Source organism: Sylvia atricapilla, chromosome 3 (genome assembly GCF_009819655.1).
Source record: "Sylvia atricapilla isolate bSylAtr1 chromosome 3, bSylAtr1.pri, whole genome shotgun sequence".
Lineage (NCBI taxonomy): Eukaryota > Metazoa > Chordata > Aves > Passeriformes > Sylviidae > Sylvia > Sylvia atricapilla.
This window is the reverse complement of record NC_089142.1, coordinates 21,918,106-21,943,163: the sequence shown is the minus strand read 5'-3', so window position 1 is coordinate 21,943,163 and position 25,058 is coordinate 21,918,106. Positions and strand designations below refer to the sequence as shown.

Below are 25,058 nucleotides of genomic sequence, written 5' to 3'. Positions count from 1 at the left end.
CCTTTTTTCCTTCAAATCTTTTTTGAAAACACATTTTCATTGACAGGCTTTCAATGGTGATTGAGAATAGCAGCTCTTCTCCTACCCTTTTCTGTTGTCTTAATTAGCTATTCAGTTATTATCCTAATTAAGCTATAAGTTCCTTGTGTTGTGCACTTTGCCAAGGTATGTGTTTTTGAATCTCTACATGCACTTTTAGTATGCAAATAATACCTGATGATAGTAGCAGTAAGTAAAGATGATAATACAGATAAAAATAAAATGCTTTTCTTCTGATCATTCTCCTATGCAAAAATATTTCTAATTATTAATGCCTTGGCTTTCATAGCCACGTTGTCAAACAGCAAAGGCCACTTGATGAATTTTTAGTTTCTTATGTCAATTAATTTTATAGATGACATATTTTCTTGGGAGGTTTTAATTATTTGTCTTAATATCAGATACTGCTGATAATCAGCAAGTTTTTAAAACTTTCAGTGAAATCTTACTGGAAAAGGAAAATACAAGACATTTGCTAAATCATTTGGCAAAACATTAAATAACATTCAAGATTTAGGAGAAAATTCCTATGCTTTTAATTAAAAAAAAAAAGTTAATAATCATTGAAAATGTATGTTATTAACTGATGATGTATGAACCTTGGAAGGTCCATCTGGCAGCAGAACCTTCTGAATTCATTTGTCATCTGTAAACATCGTGATTCAGAACAAAGGAAATGAGAAAGGAAAGTACAATATTATTAATGCTTCCTAGTTTTGGACAGCATTTAAATCTATAAGAATATTTGTCCTGCGGGGTTTTTTTGTTATCAGAAATGAGCAAAAGAAAATAATGGTTCAATATTTTTAAAGTTGTATCACAAAGAATCTAGCTGTGTGTCTGTGATTTTGTGCCCAGTTCTTTTTAAGGCTTCTTCTGTGCACACATATGCAGAGCCATGTTCTCCAAATCTGCTCATAAGAGGTGTCCCTGCTAACCTTCATTCTTGTTTGGCCTGGTGCTCAAGTGAAACCAAAAAGGAAAAGAAGTCAGAAAACCCAAACCAAAAACCTCTGCTGCTTAAAGACCATTCCATTTACTTGAATATTCAAAAATATTCCATTTCATTGGCTTGGATAAGATTTTATTTCTGTGTGTACATGTATTTATGGGTCCTAAGTGGGTAGAGAAGAGCTGGGTTTGCTAAGGCAGAAACAAGGATGGTGTTTCACTTGTTTGAAGTGCAGCCCCATTAGTAATCTATATTCTGTTCGTCAGCTGAAGGAGCTTGTGGAGGGACACTACGTGGGACAAGTGGAATTATTTCAAGTCCACACTTCCCTTCTGAGTATGAGAATAATGCTGATTGCACCTGGACCATATTGGCTGAACCAGGAGACACCATTGCTTTGGTCTTCACTGACTTCCAGTTAGAGGAAGGGTATGACTTCCTAGAGATCAGTGGAACAGAAGCACCATCAATATGGTAAGTCAGAGATCTTGTAAAGATCTCACTTCTTGTTTTTATTTTTTTTTTCGGTGCCTATATGAAAAGATATTAGAGGATATTTAAGATATTTTCTACCTGTTAGTATTGACCATTTTTAATGCTTTTTTTTTTTTTGTCCCTTTCACCTATCAGAACTGAAAAAAAAGTTTGATTCTGTTTCTTTCCACATCTTTGTTTTTCCTCTTACTCTCCTCCATCTTGCCAGAGTTATATTTGTAAGGTATCTTATCAGTGAACATTTATTCATGTTACATATTTGAACTTGGTATAAGAGCATTTTCTGATGTTGTGTCTTGAATGACTTATTATGCTATTCTACTTCAACAATGAAAGTAGTGAGCAAAGGTCAGCCTGAGTAAAACAGGAATATATACACAGCTAATAGATGACATCTTATTCTAAACAGGCTGTAATTCAGTCTTACTACATATATGCATGTATTGCAAGCATTAGTATCTTATGTTAGCTGATGTTAAAACTGTTTGCTTAGCAATATTAAGGATTAGTAATTCTAATGCTAAATCTACATTCTCTGTACTAAGTAAAAGATGATAGTTCTGCCTGGGGGAATGGATTAAGTTGTGGAACAGTGTGTCTTATGATTTCTTTGGAGCTTACATATGCAGGTTTTTCATCCTTTTCATCTCTCAGAATGTCTTGTGCTTGACATATGCACCATTGCTATAAAATTTAGCCTGGAAAAATGTAGATCTTCTCACAGATGACTGATGGTTATTATCTTCAGAATACCTTTCTAGAGATGGGAAGCAATCCCACTGTTATTTTGATGTCATAACCGGCTAGACAGTGCAATAGATTAATAATTGTTAAGTTCTAGCTAGCATCTGATCCTCTGAAAATCTGTCAATAAAAATAGGAGGTAACTATATTTGGCAACTATGTAAAACCTTTGGTCTGTCATTAATGCCAAGATGATTTTTTGTCTTATCTTTTATATACTTTTTATATAACTTTTATGTATCCTCAATATTCTTAGCATGCATACTTGTAATTCATTAAGTCTGATAACTTAGCCTACTTCTAATATTCTGTTAGGCCAGGAAACCAAACATCCTTAAAGGCCTTGTAGTAGGAGGATAGAAAGCCCTATGCTATCTAGGGAAACCAAGGTCCCCTCTAGAACATACCCTGTAAACTGGAGATTTGGCCCATCCAGGGGAGAATTCCATGGATGAGGGAATATCACACCATTCATCCAGGCCTCTCATTGGAGCATTTTTGTTAGATATGCTAATCTGTAAGGTCTATAAAATTGTATACGCCATCTATCGTGTGTGTGCATTGTGGTGCATTCCATCTTGGTGAAACAGTGCACCATAAGGATCCTTATTAAATACCAAAGTAAAACCTCTTATCCCTTAACCGTGTCTGGCTCTCAGTTTTTTAAGATCAGGACAAGGCATCATCACAAGATTACTCTCTAACATTTCCACATGAGCAAAAGTTGTGTAATGGCAGTCAGTGAAGCAGCTTGGTATCAAATTAAGCGCTCATGTCTGTCTGAAGTATAGTGTGTAAGCACCCCCTTGCCTCTCACTCATGCACAGACATGCACAACAATCATCAGTGACAAAGTTTTCTTTTTAGGGTTTCTAAGGTTTAGAAACTGAAATCTTGAAGGAGAAGAACTAATGCAATTTCGCTACAGAGCATAAAAGTACTTCCACTTGATTTTGTGTAAGGGACTCTACTAGATATTTTACAACAAATTTGTGCTTTTGATTTCTGGTAATAAATGAAGTAGAATATGAGCAGAAGGCACTGGATATATTCTGCATTGATCTCATGCAATATTGATCAGCTATACATTGGAACAGAGATAAAATAAGAATTTTGTTTCTCCTAAAATTCAATCTCAACATTTTTATTTTTTTCTGTATGTTGGAGATCATTATTTCACACTGATCATCAAAACCTGGATTTATTGTGCGTTCTTAAGATCATAGAATTGTAGTATAATGTGGGTTGGAAGGAACCTTAAAAGATCATCCTGTAATACCCCTTTACCGTATGCAAGGATGTCTTTAACTGGATTAGGTTGCTCAGTCCTGACCTTGAATATTTCTGGGGATGGACATCCACCTCAGGGCAACCTTTTCCAGTGTTTCTCCACCTTCCCTGGTAACAAATGTCTTCTTTATACGTATTCTAAATCTATCGTCTTTAAAATCATTATTCCTTGTCCTCTCAAGGTTCTGCCAAAAAAAACCCAAAAAAAACCAACAAAACAAACAAAAAAACACTGTTCCTCTTTCTTATATAGAACTCTTTTAAGTACTGAGAGGCTTAAATGAGATCTCAACAGAGCCTCCTCTTTCCAGGCTGACCAGCCACAACTCTCTCAGCCTTTTCTCATATGAGAAGTGTTCAAGTATAATCATTTTTGTGGCCCTCATCTGTACTTGGTTGAACAGGTCCATGTCTTTCCTATGCTGAGACACAGCTGAATGTTGCACTCCAGCTGGGGTCTCACCCGAGCAGAGCAGAGGGGCAGATTCCCCTCCTTTGCCCTGCTGGCTAGGGTGCTTTTGATGCAGCCCAGGACACATTTGGCCACACAATGTCAGTTCACGTCCAGCCTCTCACCCACCATCACCTCCAAGCCCTTCTTGACAGGGCTGCTCTCAGTCTGTTCATCCTCCAGCCTGGATTGACATGAGGGGTTGTCCTGACCCAGGTGCAGTCCCTTATAAATGGCATTTTCCACCCTCATGAGTTTTCCACGGGTCCATTTTTCAAGCTTGTTCTGGTACCTCTGGATGGCATCCTATTCCTCAGGTGTGTCAATGTCACCACACATTTTGGTGTCATCAGCAAACTTGCTGAGGGTGCCCTTTATCCCCCTCTCCATGTCATGGATGAAGATAATATGAACAGTACTGGTATCAGTGATACCAGTGCAGGATTAGTACAGGAACACTGGTGAAATTCTGGAGAAGCTATAGGGAGTTTTGAAAGAAATGTTTAAAGGATTACTGGGAAATTTGGAATGAAGCTACACATTCAGCTATATTTAAGCCAGAACAGTTACCATAGCGACATTAGAGCCATGCTAAATGTAGTGCATTCTGTAATATGCTAAAATCAGCTGTGTGTTTAAGTGGGAAGTTGTTCCATACTTAAAACTAATGTTCTAGGGGTGTTATCATCTAAAAATGTGGCTTTTTTTTGGTAATTGCTCCCTTTTATTGTATCTGGCATCATGTCAACAGCTTTAGACATTAATTCTGTATTAGGAGTCACATATTCCATTAGCACGGTCTGGTAATTAGGAATTTTTTTTTTCCTTTAAAGCAATGCTTGCCGTAGAATAAGTGAAAAAAGACACATCTATGAGCACTGTAAAAGCTAGAAAAAGAACAAGAATTAAGTAATTTCAGACTGATTATTCTTTAGTGTTTTTACTGTATGGTGCAGTATGTCTGGATTACCCTCTCAAAACATATCAGCAAGGTTAGAAGGCATTCCAGTATGCTAACAGTAAAAACAGGATGGATGTATTTTTTTTAAGTAAAAGCAATAGAAATGCAAGATGAAGTGGGATCTAAATTCTGAAGGAAAGTAGCCTATTTATAATATATATACAAGAGTTATTTTATGTTATAGTATTTATGTAGATTATAAATCTTACTCCTATATAATAGTAAAATTTTTATATTACTTATATGCCACACATTTCTAAACCTTTAAAAAGATGCTCAGTTAATTTTCATTTTATATAGCTGTTCATTGGCTTGTTTTCCAGTGCTTTGATAAGGAAGAAGTGATTTGTTTACCTTTGTTTATTTTTAAAATCACTCATATGGTCCATCCTAATAGAACTAGTTTATAAAAGAGTTAAGAGATATTTATTTATTTTATGTACATGACATGGTTAGAAGGTCTAAAACTATTCCAGGTTCATTTGTTTGAGGATTTTTTGGTTTGTTTTGAGTGTTGTTTTTTTTTTTTTTTTGGTGGGTTTTTTTCAGGGATTTTTTTTAGTGTTTGTTTGTTTGAGTGTTTGGGGTTTTTTTGTTTGTTTGTTTTGGGGGTGGTTTTTGGTTGGTTGGTTGGTTGGTTTTGGTTTGTTGGGGTTTTTTTCTAATTATAGAGTAGTTAAATGCCTGTGGATCTTGAATGAATATAGGTGATCACATTTTTAATTCTGCTTTGAATCAAAAGAAGTGTCTACAGGCTTAAAAAGAAGAACATCAGTGCAAAATTAATGTTAAGGATATAGGAAAAGCTTTTTAATCTGTAAAACAAGTAGAAATATCAGTTAAATTGTAGGTGAAAGAAATATTTTTGAATTTGAATAATTTTTTTTTAGTTTGCTATTACATAAGGAGTTTTAGATGCAAAACAAGTTTATTTTGAGTTGGTAAGCTATTGCTTGCAATGCCACAAACAGTACTTGTAGGAGCATAACAGAAAGACGGCTTCTGCTATGTGTGGAGCCCATCTCAAAGTTCTCCAAATGGTTGATCTTTTGGATCTGAAGGTCTCCTTTGTTGTTAATTATTACAATATTAAAAAAAAATTCTGAACATTGAATATAACTTTTAAAATGCTTCCAAATATGCCCCTTTATACCTCTGCATAAGTTATTTGGTACTTAAGATTAAATCAAGATTGGATGTAATGATAGTATGAAGAATATCTTAAGTATCTTAGAAATTCAGACTTTAGCTGAACAGTTTTGAAATAGAAATCTATTACTTAGGAAAAGAATTCTATTGAAAATCTTAGTCTTTCCAAAGACTCCTACTTGAGATAGAAGTTTGGGGGTTTTTATTATTATTTGTAGGTTAGGCAAAGCTGGACAATTCACAAGAGCATAGATAGGTCCAGCTCAGGCTTTTTCATGTAAGTGTGGATTGGCCATAATTTTTACAAGATCATCAAAATATCTTAGACTGTTACATTGTTCATGAAAGGTGATTATGATACTAAGAATAATTTTTCAATTATGTTTTTAATGTGGAATGCTAATTTTGAACAAATTTTGTTTAATTTTTTTCTCTTTGACCTTGTAATACTAATTTTACCTTACTGTACTCTAATCTAAACCCAAAACTAATATCCTTCACATTTTTGTCAGTATTTACCAGTTCAGGAGAATGAACTGCAATTCATACTTTTTAGTCTAAATTAATTTCCTAATACTATTTAAAATTACCTTTAAGTTATTCTGGCTTCCTTATAAATCATTTCAATATCATAGTGAAATGCCATAAAAATGTATGTGGATGTGAGAGTGATTTGGAAGCGGCATAATGAATTATTATAACTTGGCATGCAATTTGACATAAGTACCTAGGGCCATCTGAAACTCAATTCTTGTTTCTGTGTTAATGAATAACTTCTATAACAGCTGGATGCTATTTTATGTTTCTTAACTAAATACACCAGCCCAAACACTTAGATATATTTCAAATAGTAGGATTCAATTTGTGTGCTTTATGTCCTGTTTATAGGTATGTTGTTATTTTAATTACCACCCATCTTGTGAGAGGCCTATAGCACAGTAATGCATGAGGTAATGGAGGTGCCTGGGTCATCTTTTTGATAGACACGTATGGCAGCAGATCCAGGCATCTGAGCTCGGTGTTTAGCTCAGAATTGCATAATTAGACAGCTAAAGAGCACCATCTATTGGTTTGCTGTTAGAAGATGTATCACTTGTGGATCACCTTCAATTAAAGTAATTCTACACCAGAAAAAGGCTTGGGACATACCTGTGCTGATATGAGGCACTAATTTTTGATTCCTTCTCCATCAGGTGAGAAAAGATATGCCATGGCCATGTAACAAAGTGAAACCCGTTAGCGTCCAGCTTTTTCATTTGAGGAAATTATTAATTTTTTATTAATTTATGTGTAATTGCTTACTTTTCTAGCCTCTTTAGAAACATCATGACCATCGCTCCTTTTTTTGTGCCACCTGGGAAATTCTGCAAAGTTATATGCTTGTCTTGCAGTTACTGGAAAAGGATTCCCTTGCTACCTACTAGTTTTTAGAAGCTCTTACCTTTCTCTAGCTTTTAACTGGATTTCCCCTATTAGCTGTTTTGGTTAGGAAACCAATAAGTATAAGCTTCTCTACTGGCTAACCTGTCCACCTGATCTGCTATCAGCTGGTTTTTTTAGTAAAACAAGTTGCACAGTTGTCAGGGTCCGCAAACATATGCGGGGAACCTGATGGTTCGTTTTAGGATCTCAGAGCACAAAAGACACAGCAGGGGACAACTCAATACAACAAAAATGCACCTTTATTTAGTGCCACCAAAATGCGATAGTGGGAGAGAAAATAGAGAATAGTAAGAAAGATAGAAAAGAGGGTTAAGGGGATTATAGTTACCAACATGGAGGGCCGAGTCCTTGAGACCGAGATGCCTATAGACGCGGTTCTTCTCCAGTGGGGTGATCATGAAAGTGAGCAGGGGTCTCCAGGGTTTTATAGGTTGGTCAAGGCAGGGACCAAAGCGAGTGGCACAAAGCCAAAGCAGGAGCCACTTGTGTTGAGGCAAAGCAAGGGGCCCAGAGCCAAAGCAGGAGCCACCTGCATTGAGGTTGGGACAAAGGAGAGTCACAGGGACAAAAGCGGAGCCACCTGCGTCGAGGTTGGGACAACGGAGAGTCACAGACCCAAAGCCGGAGCCACCTGAGTCGAGGTTGGGTGCTCAGGGACAAGCTGCACACCGTATGTGCCGTGCTCTGGTATGGACAGACCAGTTTGGGCAAGCAGCCTTGGCTCAGTCCACTGTGACCAGTTCCATTGTTCTTGCACCCCGTTCCCCATCTTCTGAGTCCTGTCAGTTCCTGCCTTTGGTACTGATGCTCGTCTCTCTGGGTTTCTCCTAGCCGTTTTTTGTTGGCAGTACCTATGCTCCTGATGCTGCCTTCACTCCCACAAATGCATCTTATTTCTGCATCCTCTCTCAGCATTTTTTCTGTGTTAAATAGTTTAAGTTTAAAGTCTGTTAAAAGCTATCCCAAAAAATAAAGGAAAAATCATAGTTGATCCTAGTTTCTGGTATATAAAGGGTTGAAAACCATATACCCCCAAGCATTTTTTTTTTAAAGTCAACCATGTGCTTTAGTCATAATCAAAATGGCATATCAAAAGTTTGCAAAAAAAGTGCTGAACTTGAGTTCCTGTGGAATTGTGTGATCTTGGAGAGAATGTGTTGCTGGTCTCAGAGCTGCTAAGCACAGTCTCAGAAAGGATTATCCCCACTCACGTATTAGGGAATTTATACAGAAAATTGGCAGAGTGTTTTGCACAGGACATCAGCTATGTATACTAAACATGTCATACAGGCAACTGGTGTACTCTAGTTCTAAAAGTATTGCTCTCTGGAGTCTTTTAAAATTCCCTGAGTGGGAAATAGCAAGTTTTAATTCAGTCTCTACAGCCAATCCTTATTTTTTTAAAAGCAGTTGCTAAAGCCAAACGTAAGCAGATAAACAGCTGTTTCGCTTCTACTGTTTTTGATAAAAAGGATTAATAAGTTGATATCACCAATGATATATTTTGTACGTGGATTTGTTTATCAAAATCATCATGTTCCAAAATGGATTTGGTTCAGGCATTCAAATGCCTACTTGAAAAAATGAATTATGCACAGTTGTAAGTGAATTGTTAGGGGCTTGGGGAAATGCAGTGAACACTGCTCAGTATCTTTAGACTCTATTGAAATTAAAGAAAATACTGTGGATAAGACATGTAGTGAACAGTTCACTCTCCCTGAAATTTATGTAGGTAAGAAGATGAAGCCTGACTATGGTTAAGAAAGCAAAGCTTTAGCGAAATTGGTATCTTAAGGGCTGAATTTATTTCTACCATCCTGGGCATTGTCCTCTTTTTGCTTTCAGCATCCTGGCGGCATTTTTTGATTGTTTTGATACAGAGGAGCATGTCTGGTTGTTGTGTTGGTTTTTATTATTATTATTTAAATGTATATTAAGTAATGTAATATATATTGTATAAGGAGATGAGCTCTGCTATTTGCAGTGAAGAACCTGCAGATTCTAATTGTTGAAATTGTCATAATGAAGAGAAGAAATAAGAGCACAAGTAGTGGTTTCAAAAAACGGTTAAATTGTAGCATCCAAATTTGTATATGATCTCTGAGTTGCTGGCATTGCACTGGAAGAAAGGAAGTGTTGGAGGGAAAAAGGACTGTGATATTCCTTCCTATTATATGTTGTGGGCATATATATGTAATCTTGTGGTTATTCTGATTAAAAAAAATTGTATAGCGCCCTGCTGAAAAGACAAATCTCAAAAAATATGTTTAGACAATGATAATATCTCTCATAGAAATCTTGCAAAAGTTCTTAGTCTTGTATCTGAAGAAAGCATATCTGAAATGCACCACTTATCTCTTGTCATTTTTTAATTCTAAATAATACATATATAAATATAAAATACATATATATTTTTTGCATCTGTATGCATAAAAGTATGTTGAAGGCTTTGCAAAGATTTTGACCTTAACATAGATAGAAGGGTTAATACACTTCATGCTAATAGTAGTGACTGAACTCGTATAATCTCTTGCTTGTGTTAGCTGTAAGGACACAGAGGCCACTTAGATCTTAACACCAGTGTGTGAGTCGTGTATGAAGTGAGAAGTACAGAGGGACTAAATTGACATTTAATTCACAGAACACTATTGCTTTCTTTGCACCTATTAATTTACAGCCTACTGTGCTGAAGAGGCATAAAGGCTTCATTCATAGCACATCACAAACTGACAGGAACATGAGAGTGAGAGAACTCACTTAAGGAAGCACTGTGACCCACAGTATAATTTTCTACTACATTTAAAAGAATGTTAAAAAGCATTAGATTTTTTTTTTTTAATTTGGTTTGTGAGTGTGGTTTAAATACATTAGAAGAGAGCTCATATTGCTTAAAATACCACTACCTTTACTATCTTTCTAAAAAGATTTTATAACCCTGGGGATTCAGTGTGCTCCTAAAATATCCTTCTCCTAGGTCTGTTGCATTATTCTAGAATATCTATAACATTAGCTTCATTTACTTAACAAATTCTTGACATTGGATTCAGGAAAATATGTTTTAATAATGTTATGCGAGTGAAGTCAGATTAGAAACTTTTCTTAGAGATATTTATGAATTGCTACATTTCTTGGTTTTACATGGTATCTATCCAATGCAGTCAACCTGAAGACTAAAACAAAACATGCAAATATTTAGACGTCTGGAATGTTACATTGAGTTCTTCCCCTCCCTCCCCTTTTGCTATACAGCCCTGCCAGGGATTCTAGTTTGCATGCAATAATCACAGTAGGTCTGAAAAAATCACACCTGCTCACTGATCAACAAAAAACAAACAAACACAAAATAAACCAACAGCCCCACGCACCTCCCCAAGAAAAATAGCCCAACAAATCCACAAGCAAACAAAAACCCAAACCAACAGGAATTTAAACTGGAGCTTTCCAATCTAGATTTCTTTTGACGTCTGTGTTACTGCATGAGAAATAAGTAAGTTTAATGGAGAAAATCTTGCTGTAAATGTGTCTGCATTAAAAAATGAAATCTCAACCTTGAAGAAGTAATACAGTTCAGTTCATCTGGTCAAATCACAATTAACCAAGATCACTATTGGGACTACTAGATCAGACTGGATAACAAAAAGACAGTTATTCCCTGGACCTCAGACCAAATTTTAGTTTTGACACTGGAACCTAGTTTAGCAATAATACCAGAAAGGAAATCAATCATGGTGTAAATCTAGCCTGGCATAGGTAGTGGCCTCTTTTCCTATTAGGATCAGTGAGGATGAAGGATGGTAATTTACCAAACTGCTTTTTTAAAGTACTGTAGTTTTCTGACTTCTATTTCAAACATGTTAGGATTTTAATATTAACTATCGCCATTTTCTAAAAGATATAAGGGGCTTTAATAGATCCTTTTAATACATCCTTTCTGACATATGCTTTCAAACACCCAAGTATATGAAAAATAGTTAAGAAGGAATTAGCATAGTTGAATGTGTCTTTACTTTCCAGCATATAAAATTATCTCATCAATTATTCATCACATTTTAAGAGAAATAGAATTTTGTAAAAATGTAAAAATCAAGTATGAATATAGTTATGTTTTATTTTTTTCCTGGATGTATTGAAAGGTGCTAAAACATGTTACATGACAACTAAATAATTTGTTAGTAGTTTGGGTTGTTTTCTTTCCAAAAATATATACCAAAGTAGACATACTCCTCCAGAAAACTCTTCCTGAATTTCCCTGCAAGTTTTTTAGGCAACTACCCATTAGTTTGTTGCATGTATTCTCTGCTGAGATGTACAGCAGCCCAGAGTAAACCTGCCAATGAACTGTTCTTACAGTTAATAAATACCTTGGCCCCTGGTACCTCTGTTTAGTTAGCACACAGAATACATCGATTATTTCTTTGACTCTAAAAGAATGTTAAATTGAATTTAAATAACATGTTTATTGATGGCTACTCTTTTTTAAATGCTTGCACAGTAGGCTAGTGATTGGATTTAATGGGTTTTCTGCAGAGGTCTGCACTTAGAAAAGACTGTGCTGTTATGTATCTCTGATGTTTAAAAGCTGTAGTTACAGCGCAGAGAATTTAGATATGATGCATAGTGGTGACTGAGACGTTGATTCTGTTTACCCAATCTCCCAGATAGGCAAGGGAGAAGACAATCAATGGGAAGGCAAGTTTGATGTAAATAAAAAGAAAACACAAGGATTTTGTTAGTTCAGCCAAACTTGCAGCAGCACCACAATGAAGAGTGAGAATTTCAGGTCTAAACCATCTAAACAAAAATGGAAGTACTAATCTTTCGTTTTCAAGCAGTGGATGCTGATGGGCTTATGCACTGAAAAACTATTCCATATTCTGATAAGATTGGCAAATTGTTCCATCCCACTTCTGATGCAAGGAGAAGAGACAGAAAAAAATCAAGTTTTCCTCACCAGAAATCATATTAGATCAAAATCTTTTTTTTTTGATTATGTCTTCCTAATACTAAAATATTTTTATTAGAAACAATACAGTAAAATATTATGTAAAGACTGAGTAATACAGTAGATTATTTAATTTTAAATTTATGCAAAGTATCATGTAGAGATATGCAAGGAGGAGACTGACCATATGGTTTTATTTTATATTCAGAGCTTTTGTAAATAAGATATTGAAAGAAAGGCTCTATTTCCAGTACTGGCCTATATAAAGAAAAAAAGGCATATTTGTTTTAGAATATACCCATTTTATCACCTTTGCCATGAAATTAAGAACAGGATCAAATCCCTGGAAAAACCATTTAGGAAGTAACGTGTTAATTAATTCAAACAACTTCACGTAATGAAACTGTATTTAGTCACATCACCACAATAATCAGCAGTTGTCTTTTTTAGCTGACTGAAGTGAGAATAGTGCAGTTTACAATCATGCAAGAACAAAATTAGGATGTATTCTAGCAGAGCACATATGCAGATTTATTGGACTGTCATTTGTCATCTTCCTTTGCACATAAAAGTATCAGTAATACTACAAAGTTAAGCACTCAAGACTAAAGAATGCCATTTTTAGTTTGAGCTACTTATACATAAAATTTGACATAGCTTTTAAATTATGTCATCAAATGCTCTTATTTCTAACTGTGAGATGAATAACTATTGTGCATTTAAAGAAACTCAGGTCAATAGAACGGCTGCTACATATGTTGAGTTGTGTGCATTATTTGGTATATTAAAGGAAAATAAAGGAATGTCTCATGATTAAAACAAATTGAGTTTCTCTTTAAAATCTGTGCCTTATTCATAGTTGCTATGTCATGGTAACTATTATCTTCAGACAAGATTTGCAAAAGGTTTTGCCAATATTGTGGTCCTCGTTTTTCATATAATTGGGTTCAACTCTTTCAGCTCTTCTGTCAGCTGCAACTGCTTTGGCTGAGCCATGATGATTATTTAAAGAAGGTCTTATAAAATTAAACCAGAAACAAAAAAGAAGAAAGAGTAAAGAACTTTATTTGTAGTTCATGTGCAAACCATTTATGAAGTGAACAGACTGGCTCTCAAACAAAGGCATTATGGATTCTAATATTCATAAGCAGGGAATTTATTTTCAAATCAATTATATGTTTATATCATGATTTAGCTTAATGATAGACTTAAAAGTTGAAAACTGATGCCAAGAATTGACTGATATAAGAAATGCTTGCCCTCACAACCTCAGCAGTGATAGAAGATGAAGAAGGTGCTCGAGTCCTTCATGTGAGCCCCTCTTACCTGGTGCTCAGTACAGTATTGCAATGAACTGGCCTTTTTATAAGTGTGTTAAAGAGATGCACACAAAACAGTATTAGACCAAAATCGGAACACTGGAGACAGACTGTTCACGTGTTTAAAAGGATGTTTGAAAAGGAGGCCTGCAGTTAGAAAAGAATTTGAAAATGATTCAAAAGTGGATGCTTGTCTCATTTGAAAGCAGTTTCATAGGTAAAGTTTTAGAGCATTTAAATGCACCTATGTAGAAAAAAACACCCTGTCATGCCTAGCTAAACAGACCAAGGAATCTATGGCTAAGACAAAAAACCAGAATCTATTTCCACAGTTGAAAGAAGCAATGGCTTTGTTGCTTTAGCATATTTCAGAAGTGACTTTGAATTTTTCATCTCCTCATCTCTAAAATTGAGATTTATGTGTGACTTATATTAGTGGTGTAATGAGGTATAAATTATTATGTACAGCCCAGGAATAATGTAGGATTTCTAATTTTAATGTGCAGAACCTAGATCTACAGCATGACTATACAAGAAGACTTTCTAGTAGTTCTTCTATCTTCATTGGGATGAAAAAAATCCTTTGAAGTACCAAATCTTATATTTAGTATTGAAGGTGTGGGATTCCAGAATTTGGCACTATTTATAAGGAGAGTTTCTAAAGATGAGGGTTTTAACTCTGCTTCAGAGGGCAACTATCAAGAGAGATCTTGGTTTCTTAGAAACTGGTCTACAGGTTTTCATAATAAATATTTAGAATTAGAACACTGCCCCATGGGTAGAAATATGGTAATAAAAAAAAAGGTACTTGTTTGTTTCAGCTTCTGTGTTTGAAATCTATCCACTGCAGTCCCACTGGGCTGGATAAAGCTCTTAAAAATGTTAATTTTTCTGTGTACAGTTAGTAGCAGTAAAGCCCTGCAAATCTTCATAGACTTGAGAGCTGAATTAATGAGTTTTACTTATATTTGGGATTTATCCACATTTTAAATGGTTCTATACTGGGAGAACTTCAATTCATTGTCAAATTTTAGACACTGATGATTGGTTTACAACAAAAGAGAATCTATTATTTAAAAAAAATCCTTCTCAGAAGACTGAAAACAAAGATTACATGTTCAATGTGAAAGTACTAAAAAGAGTTTTCAGATCCTTTTTGCTCCAAACACAGATATTGTTTCAGAAACTTTTACTTCTCAGGAGTGAGAATAGTTTCCTGTGTGTTCAAAGTGTATATAAAAAGAGTATTTTTTCATTATCATAATCTGATTAATTCAGGCAACAGATATGAAATTAATATTTAGGAACAAGACATGCTCATTATGCTTATCTGCATAAATGAAACCATGAAAGTTCTCCACATGAACAGGAACAAAATTTTTTTCAGAAAAATACTACATAACCCCTGATTTAGTGTTTTCCAATCCTTCAGAGTGTTTTGTAATGTGTTAATTATCCTTATTGTTAAAAGAAAGCATCTTATTTCCAGGCTTCCACACATGGCTAGCTTCAGATTCCAGTCACAAAGTTCTGTTTCTGTCTACATGACTTAAAAACTATTACCAGCCTCTAGTTCCCAGTAAATCCTTGAGAACTATCATCTCACAAATTTCTCTTTGATAATATAAAGGAATCAAGTTTTTTTGTTTTGTTTTTTAGAGAATTTTATGTAATTTTTTTAATTGTTCTTGATTTCTTTTCAAAATCTCTGCAAGTATTCTTGGCTGGAAGTGACATTGTGAAATGAAAAAGACCATCACAGAAGCAGATATTTGTTTGCTATTTCCCTGCCACCTTCAGTGTTAAGCAGGTTATCTATTGGTACTCATGTCAGTGTTCGCTTTTATTTAGTCTTTTGCGGTGTCTTGGAGAATTGGTCATTAATATTGCTTGAATTGTGAAATTGATCCAATTGATGTAAAATAGAAAAGAAGGATAGATATATAAGCTTGTGTTTTCTGTGAGTTTTATCAAGTTACAACTGGCTAATCTTACCTCTTGGCAACCCAGAGAGCTAGAACAATTCTTGTGATCAGACTTAGTCAGGAATTCTAGTAAAAACGGTAGGAGAGCTTTGCCCAGTCAATCATATGAGAACTTGTCCCCTTCAAGACATGTAGCAGACAGATCTAGTAAAGTGAAGTGAAGGACCTCCTTTCCTGCCTTGGAATTTTGTAGACTACCCTTTTATAGTATGCTAAATATGCTAAATCAAGAACAAATGTCTCTTTTTCTATTTCTGGGATGGATTTTTACATTATTATTCTTGGACTCTCATTCCATTCACTTTAGCACTTACCAATATAATGCAAATCCAGCTGCCCTTTAGGATTTTTAAAGGTAGGACAAAAAAATGAGGATAAATATATTGAGAGCAGATCCTTGCCGAATATACTCGGAAAACCAAAGATCCTTTTTGAGAACACGAATTTGTATCAAATAGAGAGGTAGAATCATCCACAATATTATGGAGTTGACTGTTGTCAGTGTTGAACAAAGACAGTCAATCCTCAGTGAGCTTTTCATGAGACACTAGAGATCTAGTGGGAATTTGTCTAATTTTGTGGCTGAGAGGCTGTCAGAGGGTTAGAGGGCAATTTTGAGGAATGCAGCCAGAGAACAGCACCATGCCACTCACTGCATGAAGTCTCAAATCTGTTTACAGAGCAAACATATCAGGCTGGGTACATATTGAGAAGCTCTGTCAACTTCCTCAAGGGCAGAGAGGCCCTGCAGAAAGACCTGGCTTGGCTTCCCTCTGTTCCACCTCATGCTTTGTTTTCTGCACCTTTTATTTAATGACTGTAAATATTCTCTGAGTGTCTTTTGCTTTAACATTTTGCAGTTTTCTGCATTAAATCACTGCCATGATTTGCCCATGACCTCAGCCCCTGACCAATTTCTGAACAACCAAGTCCAACTCACCTTCTACATGTGAATAGAGAATATTCTCTTGAATAGAGAGACAGCAACATTAACTTCTGTCACTCAGCTGTGGAAGTGCAAAATAACACAGTCATTCCTTGTTTATGACAAGTGCTTGACAGTCATCTGTGTAGCTGGGAGTTGTTTCTTCATTAAGGGCAGGTGCTCACAGAGATTATTCATGTTCAAAGTATTTCAGATTCATGCTGACATTCGCATCAATACAAACGGGTGTGGCTCTTCTGCAAAGGCCACCTGTCCTTTGCAGCAAACTCAGTAAGGTGCCAGGAACTGCACTTGTGTTTTTATGTGGCTCAGTTTCAGAATGCTTAATCTGACAAAAAACACTCATGAAAAATATACAATACTGCATTTTATATTCACAGCTGGAAAATTAGTTTAAAAATTTTAATTGCTGATTTTGTTGCTTAATATGGTGCAAACTAGGTTGGTTTGTATTTCATAGATATGGACAATGTGGATTTACCTAGCCTATGTTTAGAGAAGAATAAAGTTAGAAAACATAGCATGACTACTATTCTTTTTTTAGCAATAATCATTTCTGTCTTCTTAATTTTAAAAAATCGAAACTCCAATTTGATTCATGTAAAGAATTAAGCCAATAGCTTTATCAGTTGGAGAGCAGTGCTTTTGTGAAGTTTCTAGGAGATACTAAGCCTGATTTATTGGATGAACTGTACAAGATCCAAAACCTCCAAAAGGTGTGGAGAAAGTAAATCTTGAAAAATAGGGCATGAAACGTTAATGAACAAATAATCATTTTTATTCTCAGCATGCTAGTAGAAATAGAGTACATCTGTACCACCCAGCAGCTGCATCATTTTGAAGCTCTTGAGAGGACTTGTGGAGGTGAGGAGAATATAAATCACAAATTGAACAGTAAAAAAATAGGCAAAGAAACAGAAATACAGTTAATATCTTAAATACATCAGTAGAGAAGGAATATGGGAGATTTTTATTCCAGTATTTAAGAAATTACAGGAACTGAATATCTGAACAGTTTTAAAAAGTGCTTGTTTTAAATTTTAATGTAATATTATGATAAAAGATTAATACAGAGATTGCATATAATTTTCGGTCAAAACAAAAATGCTAGTATTTTATTTTAGAGGTATTTCCAGTAAAACTAGTGAGAAATTTAACTTTTTTTTGCTCAAAGAAGTTTAAGATAATTTTTTTAAATCAAATGAACCATCTGTATTTATTTAATTTTAATACTCCTATGTATTATTATCCTAGTACTAGTTATCCTAACTAGTTACCTTTAAAAGAATTGCCACCATGAAGCTATGATACTGGAAAACATCCCATTTCAACTGTAATTTACAATTAAATGTTCTCATTCATTGATACAAACTAGTGTTTTTTTTCTTAAAAGTATTCCCTTAGTGGTACTCTTTCAAATTACTTTTTACAAACAACAGAGATCCTCATTTGGTATCTAACGATTGTATCTAATAATTAGCCTTAGCTCCATTACTACAAAATAGTGCTTGCAGTACTTGTTGTATTTTAACAGTTGACAGCTTTGGAGATCTCACCAACTCACTTGTTTGGTTGTGTTTTTTTATATTACATTTATTTAGGACATCTTCTGTGAGTATGTTATTTTTATCAGCTAAAATATGGAACTTCAGAAATTTTATATACAAATCATACCATGTTTTATAAAAAAATTCTAAACATGTATTATATTTTTATAAGTAACTTCTACTGCAGCCATTTCGATTGCTTTTATAAAGTTGATTTCTTATTTACTTTATAACTTGAAACAAATAACAATGAACTGTTTTCTGACTAGTAAGCTTCAACGGTGACTCAAAGGACTTATATATGAAAGCATTATAAAGAGTTCAGTTCTTATAAATTTCAAAAAGATCAGCATTCTTTTATTGTCACTGTTTTCAGTTTTTGCAGGTTGATACAAATTACTGGAGAGATATCCAACTGGCACAATCATACCTTATTCTTCCTCTCTGTAACATCTTTGTCAGTAGTAGTTCACACTATGAAAGTAGCATACCTCAGTTGAGTGCTGGCCTCCACCGCTCTCTGCCTTCTTTAATTTTAAGCAGGCAAATCTATAGCATTTAGTGGCTTTGCCTTTTTAGGTTCCTAGAGTGAATATGATGAAAATGAATCAATCACTGAAACATGAATCTAATAACAGAATTTTATGTCTTCAGTAATTCTGATTTTTTAATGACTTTGTTTGTCTTTTAATAATGCAGAATGAATTTGAATGCAGATCATGAGATTAAAACACTAGCATTGCTAACTCCAAATTTTATTGTTCTTTAACTCTGAAACAGTCATTTGAACCTCTGCTTAAGGAAGCCAAAGAGGAAGTCAGCAGCAGTAGTTAGTGCAGTTCATTTTGACAAGGTGAAGTACAGTGCAAATCATAGTCCTTGTGCTTTCCACTAAAAATACAGAGGAAATTTCCTCTGTCTAAAATACAGAGGAAAAAAAAATCCTTTGACATTTGGATTTTAAGTGCAGATATGCCTTGATTACACATATTCCTAATGATATTTTACATTTATGTAAAAAATGCAAAGCTGTGCACTGCATCGTAGAGAAAAATGTATAGACAGTAAAGATGCTTATGAAGACTCCTCATATTTACATACTGCCTGCAAAGGGATGGCAAATATACATACAGAGATTATTAGTAACTTTGTAGTTTCTAAATTCTTGGAATCACTGGCAGTATTTGATGATAAAATTTAATTTATAAAAGAGCACTGGCATTAAACATTTACCACACTTTAGTAATCTTTCATTAAGAGGAAAAATACTATAAATATTACACTGGGTTAAGTTATCAACAAAGTACACAGTCCCTTAGTTTGAAATACAAGATATATTTAACATAGAAAACATAGAATCATTCCTGGAAGAAATCTTACGCTACTTGTATCTTCTTGTCTCTAAATTCTTTAAATGAAAGCAGCTTGATATGGAATTTTTAAGGGGTCTAAAGTAAATACTAGTATGAGGAGATAGCATATAATTTCTCATATATTAAATATCAGAATATAAAAAACTAATATTTAGTCCTACTTTTTTTCTATACTATAGTATTTTTTATCATTATTTGAATCTACAGAGTTTTCAGCAGAATATATCTTTATGCCTTTACAAAATGTCAAAAAAGTCATAGATTGACAGTAAATATGCTTGTATGAAACTTAAATATATCAAATTCCTCATCATTTTATGTGCCTTTATTGGTACCTCATTTTTTGGAGCTGTAGTGATTCAATGATTTTATCAGGTAGTAATATTTAGTCTCCGCTACTTTTCAAACTGCTATTCCTATTTAAGTGTGATCTGTCAACAGTACAGGTAGCTAAAGGAATTGGAAATGCATGTGTTTCTGCTCTAGGTTATGTTCAGATGTAATTACTGGCAGATTTTTACTGAGCTGGGAAAATCACCCAAAATTAATCTAAATTACAGTTTTAATTCATTTTGAGCAATGATAAAATTTGGTTACTGGAAAATAATCTAGCCAAACAAACGCTTCATCTGGCCAAACAGTGGCTTTACAGTGTCCTAAAAACCCAGGGCATTATTTCATCCTCTTCTTTTCAGGGATAAAAGATTAGTGATTTCTGAGTTGTATTGTTAGTCAGCTGCATACATCTTATTTGCTTACTATAAATAAGTATTTCAGTGTGGCTAAGGCTGACAATGGGTAGGGCCCAGAGCACTCTCAGACATCCTACAGATGATTTCACAGAATCACGAAATCACATAATTAATTAGTTTAGAAAAGACCTTTGATATCATCAAGTCCAACCTATGAGCCAACACCGCCTCATCAACTGGACCATGGCATTAAGTACCACATCCAGTCTTGAACACCTCCAGGGCCTGTGATTCTATAACCTCCCTGGGCAGCCCATTCCAATGTCCAAACACTCCTTCTGTGAAGAATGTTTTCCTAATGTCTAGCCTAAACCTTCCGCTGAACAACTTAAGACTGTCCTCTTGTTGTGTCTCTGGTTGCCTGGGAGAAGACACCTACTGCCACCTGACTACAGCCTCATTTCAGGCAGCTGCAGCTCTCAGTCACATTCTACAGCATGAAATGTGATCTATGTGATCAACTTTTCTCCTCTGATGTCTGCAGTATTCTAAGTCAATGAAAAAGAGCTGAAGCTTTACTCTTTATATAAAGGTAGACAAATGGAAATGTTTTCAAAATATGCAATAGAGGGAATATATCTGCATATCTGAAAGACCCATGTCTATTAAACTTAGACAGAAACAATATGTTGCTTGGAACACAAGAAGTAAAAAGTGTATATGGGAGGGAATGAAGGACACAACTATGGATTTCTGTAAAGGAATACACTTGGTGTTTTTCTAGGGTTCTGTATCTGTGACAATATGTTTGAATCAAGCTGAGAATAAAAAAATTTCCTTACCACTTTGCAAGGGACAGGGATCTTGGCTGCTACCACTATGATTTATTTTTTTTTCCTTTCATTTTGGTTCTTTTTGGGTTTTATAGTTATGATGGAATCACCGTATTTAGATTTTCATCTGGTATTCCTGATACTATTCTAGTTTATAAGACGCTGACATTAGTAACTTTTGGTGAACATTCTCGTACTTATAATATTGCTTATTAAGTTAACTGCTAGTATTAGATAAAATATACAAATTGGTGGGTAATAATTCAGATTGAACATTAAACATCATAGATTCACCTTCTGAGTAATCTGCCTGGCCATGGGAAGCAGTGAGTTAATTCCTTGTTTTGCTTTGCTTGTCTGTGAGGCTTTTGCTTTCCCCATTAAATTGTCTTTAGCTCAGCCCAAGGGTTCTCTATGTTTTACCCTTCCCATTCTCTCCCTGACTGCACTGGTGGGAGTGAGTGAGTGGCTCTGTGGGGTTAAACCACAACATTCCTGAATCCGTGGTGCTTAATATTCAACCTGAATTAATAATTTTAGGTTCCAGACTTGGCTTTAAAAAGTGTCTTGTGGTTCTTCCACAAGAGACTTGACTGTTGAATATTTTTGGTATTTTAAAAAGAGGAAAATGAAAATATTCTGCCATTGCTGACTGTTTTCTCATCAGTCATCTGCATGATGATTCCTTCCAACCTGGTATTCTATGATGCTGTACTTTATATGACTGAACAGTATATGAGTACAGCTATTCCGGTTCTTATGGACTACTTTAGTCTCAAGGATAGTGGAGGAACAGGAGATAGGATGTCTAGGAAGTAAAATCTAAAAGAAAAAAAAGTGTCCATTATCTATAAGATTATTACTAAAATACCTATAACTGCACATACTTTAAGGCCAACAATCCCTAATTAAATGCTTACTTTATTACTAGACACTTAAAACCAAAGGAAAATTAAAACCCACTTACTACAGCTCCCAGTGCATTGTGATAGGTGATATCTTGGAGGCATCCCCAAGAAGGAATTCTTGCATACTTCTGGTCAGGGAATGAAATACAAAAACTTGTCATATAAAGCAAGAGGGATGGAAGGGAGTGTTTTTTGCCTGGAAGTTTCATGGTGTCTGCTGCAGGACTAGGGCATTTCTATTAGTAATGGATGTACAATCAAGGGACTTTGAGACTTGTCCCTGGGGGCAGAAAAAGTCACAGTTCAAATAAGTCTTGTTCACCGACTTCTCCTTGGCTGTTAAATAAGGGTTGTCCAAAATGGAAGTTACATGGGTGTTTAGGATTCTCGCACAATATTTTCAAAAAGTACTTTAAAAAAATCAAACCCAGAACTTTATAAATTTGTTAAAAAATCAAGGGTTTAATGATGGCATATTCTATGCTTCAATTCACTTACTTGTGAAGTGAAGTACAGAATATAACATTAACAGAATATAACAGTACAGAATATAATAGAGATACTTACTATATCTTTGTTATAGTGCATCATTTTCAATAATTATAGCATGTATTTATGAGAAAAATAACCAAAATAAGCAGGAAGAAGCTAGTCATATAACAGGTTGTGCCTGTTACTAAAAATATATAGAATGGTTTCTTATAAATCTCCCAAAATTGATTGAGGCAAATTCTATTAGGCTTTTCTTGTGCTTTCATGTACAAATCACTTTGTAAGATTCTCTTTTACTCAGAAAAAAATATTCAACCAAATGCCACATACTGTGCTGTTGATGAAAATAATTTATGTAAATCATTATTTTTTTGGTTAATTTTGCCAGCATTTTGAGTCTTCCAGTGTGTGTGGATGTGACGGAGCGCCGGAGAGTCGCAGCTAGCTCTCACTGTGTGGACCGTGCCGGGAGTGGCTGCTCTGGGCCAGACCGGGCTCGGTCAGAACAGGGCTGCTGCTGATTGCCACAGCAGTGAGGGCGCTCTCAACAGCAGCCAGCGGGACAGCGCCTAGGATCAGGGCAAAGAACAGGGAGGAGCCTTCTGTGCACATCTCAAAGGAGTTCATTCCCCCAGATGGGCAGGGACGGAAAGCCGAAAATCAGCACTGGGCACAGCCTTGTACCTGGAGGAGGTACAGGGAGGGTACAATTCTTCAACCGATACAACAGGGAGGAGATTAGGGAGGGGCTCACAGTGTGACAACCAATAGGAAAGACAGTGGGCATGGAAAGGGTCACATGGACCAATGGGGGTTCCTGGAATAGGGGAATTCCCAGGATGGGTTTGGCAGGGGGCTGGGACAACAAGGACTGACGGGAAACTTTCTAGAACCCAGGGCAGGGATTAGGAGGATTTGAGATTTGTGTAGGTGGGGTAAAAGGCAGGTCTAGGGAGTGTCAGAAAACTGGATGAGGAGGGAGATAACCTGGACGATATCAAACGTATCAGGGGGGAAACAGGGATGATCCATTGGGAAAATAACTTCACAACAACTTAACAGAAACACATTACCACATGGATGTTTCTTAAATCCCACTGGTTTCTTCTCCAAATAAGGGGAGAAAAATCAAAATCAAATTGAAATTCAGGTATGAAATAAAAATGCAGAGTGGGTCCTCAAAGCAAACTTTCTACTTTTATTCTGTGATGAAAGAAAACATCGTTTTCTGCATATTTTGTTTTGATTTTGTGAAATAATGATATGAAGTGAAATCTTCTTGGTATGATTTTGTCTTTTAACTAACAGTAGCTATAAATGCAGACACTGGAGTATTTGTCTTTGAAGCTTCACTACTAAAACCACAAAGATATTTCTAGTACAAAGAGCTGTACCTGTGCACCCACCTGTCTATCTATACTGTTTTAATGTGTATATTCATAAATAAAATGATGAATAATTTATCTCCATCTGTGCAGAAAGATCTCACCAACATAATCCTCTGTAACTGTCAAGTCTGTAAGATAATGTTCATGCTGTAGATGTTCATGCTACTCCAGTGAAATTTAACACAACTTTCTTAGTCTTTAAAGATAACATGTCTTGTGAGACCATATTTTAAACAAGTGCTCAGTAATGCTTAATTGCGTTATCTGTCCAGAAAGATATTTGAAGACAGTATTGCAAAATGTGGCTTCACTAAATGTACATTCACTTAAATGCATATTTAGCTGATGAAAGAGCTTGCAAGTCAATGACTTTGATTCTCTCACAAATTACAAATTTTACATCCACCTGCCTCTGGTGGTACAACTAATTAAAATTTTGATAGGTTGAGAGAGTTTTATGTATTTTCTTAATATTTAGGTTGAATTAGGTACAATGACAGAAATAAACTGTTTTAACTTTAATTGCTGCAAACAAGTATATTTGTTTGCTTTTATTAAATTGGGCAGTTTTAAAACACAAGAAATGTCATCTAGCAGGCCTAAAAACTTTTTAATTTTCTTTCAGAAAAGTGAAAAGCCTATTGAATGATTCTCCATACTCAGTGCAAGTGCACTGTGAATGATACTGCAAATAGCTTAATTTCTTCAAAGAACTTTCATATACAATAATCTTACAACAAATAAGATTGTGGATTATCCTGTTTCGTTTATATGGAATTATTGCATGCTCTGGATTATACCTAAATGCTATTGTGAACAGTACTGTGAGGTAAAAATGGGGACCTGCACAGTATCTGCTTTAGTTTTCCCTGTCCCTGAAAAAACTAAAGCAGATTCTTTGGATGTTCAGAGAAGACATGACACCCTTTACCTTTGTTTGTAGAATCTTGCAGCAAGCAGGAGGCAATCTACTAATCCACATCATTCAGAAACTACACAAGTCAAGGACTGTGCTTTTGCTAAGTGAAAATGTGTACTTACAACACTCATATGCCTCTTTGGGAGACACTTTATGGGCAGTGTTTATTCTAAATAGACATTGTTGCTTT

The 25,058-nt window shown here is 35.3% G+C and overlaps 1 protein-coding gene across 1 annotated transcript in view; it reads left to right on the top strand.

Moving 5' to 3' along the window:
* Positions 1-1,268: 1,268 nt before the first annotated feature.
* The window catches only part of LOC136358335 (CUB and sushi domain-containing protein 1-like), a 225,113-nt gene continuing 201,323 nt past the window's right edge, over positions 1,269-25,058 (top strand). The window contains exon 1 of the mRNA XM_066314262.1: positions 1,269-1,465. The gene's annotated coding sequence lies outside the window, so the exon portion shown is untranslated. The remainder of the gene's footprint in view (positions 1,466-25,058) is intronic.